Source organism: Dendroctonus ponderosae, unplaced genomic scaffold (assembly GCF_020466585.1).
Source record: "Dendroctonus ponderosae isolate FM_Combo_2020 unplaced genomic scaffold, Dpon_F_20191213v2 Dpon_F_20191213_11, whole genome shotgun sequence".
NCBI classification, from domain to species: Eukaryota; Metazoa; Arthropoda; class Insecta; order Coleoptera; family Curculionidae; genus Dendroctonus; species Dendroctonus ponderosae.
Window position 1 is genome coordinate 2687876 of NW_026017213.1, and position 1438 is coordinate 2689313.

General features: G+C 37.3%; 1 protein-coding gene across 1 annotated transcript in view; it reads right to left on the bottom strand.

Moving 5' to 3' along the window:
* LOC109542405 (beta-galactoside alpha-2,6-sialyltransferase 2) overlaps nt 1-1438 on the bottom strand; it is a 2808-nt gene that overhangs the window by 855 nt on the left and 515 nt on the right. The gene's annotated exons all lie outside the window — the stretch shown is intronic.

Here is a 1438-nt window from a genome sequence, read left to right on the forward strand (position 1 = left end):
AAAAACGTTATTATGACTATTGGGATATTTCCAGCCATTTCCGAGTTATGGCGCTTTCTAACTGCATTGATGTTTTCAAATGTCGCCTTTTTTGCTTCTAAGTTTTTACTGGTTGGGAATTTTGCATAAAACCTCTTTAGTGAAAATGCGACTTTTGAGAAGCTCTTTCGAAAAGGTCATTACCATTAAACCGGCAATTTCAAGAATTTTTGAGATAATGCCATTTAAACGTCGACGGTTCTTTAAGGTTTGAGGTGTTTGCCTCTAACATTTTACAGGTTAGAAATTTCTAATTTACCCTTGTTATTGAATTGAAATTTTTGAGCTGCTCTATCAAAACGTTCCTTACGACTGTCGGGATATTTTCATCCCTTTCTGAGATACGCTTTTTTAAACATCAACGGCACCTTTTTGCCTCTAGCTTTGCACAGGTTAAGAATCGCTGAACAAACCTAATGAGAAAGTTATTTAGAAAGAAAGTTAATGTAAACTTCAACGTTGTCTTCAAATATCAAATTTTTGCCTCTCACTTTAAAGTGATTAGAAGTTTCTGATCGAACCCAATTGAGAAAACAACAGTTTCTTTGGTTAAACCTAATCCAAAGTTTTGACTGTTGAACTTTCGCAATCTTCAGTTTTTCAATTTTTTGCTTACAGCGGTTTAAAGGTTTGATCTTTTGATTTTCTTACCGCCCTTAATTGACAAAATACAGTTTCTGAGTCGCTCTATCGAACAGTTCTTTATAGTTTTTCAGAATTCTGGAGCGTTTCTGAGACTTTGGTAATCTTTAGATTTTCGCATTTTTGCTTGCAACGTTTTAAAGCTTAGACTTTTCTGATCGAACCCAATTGCGAAAGACTGTTTCTGAGACTCTCTAGCGAAAGGGTGATTACGGCTGAAACAAGCCTTGGAAATCTTAAAACTTTCACATTTTTTGCTTACTACGCTTCACGGGTTGGAATTTTCTGATCGTACCTAATTGAGATCGACAGTTTCTGAGACGCTCTACCGAAAAGGTCCTGATGGGTAAGCAGGAATTTTGAACCGCTTTTGAGATACGGACTCTTAAAACTCGGGAATCTTTACATTTTCACAGTTTTGCTCCCTACTTTCTAGATGTTAGCATTTTATGATCAAACCTAACTGAGAAAAAATGGGAGAGTTTCAGGGGCGTCCAATCGAAAAGTTTTGAAATCGAATCGAAGTCGTCCAATCGAAAAAGAGTTTTGGGGGTTCTGAAAGGGGCAAAGCTCTACATTTACGCCCGCTCTATTAATCATGTTCTTGAGCTAGTTAGTTAGTTATAACCGTTTCCGCGATATAATTTGAATTTTTTTTGGGGCAAAGCCCTACTCGCATGCCATCTATTCTCAAGCTCCTCAAGATCATGTGGGCGTGGATTTTTGCCTCAAATTCCAACCCGATGTGGTCACTGAA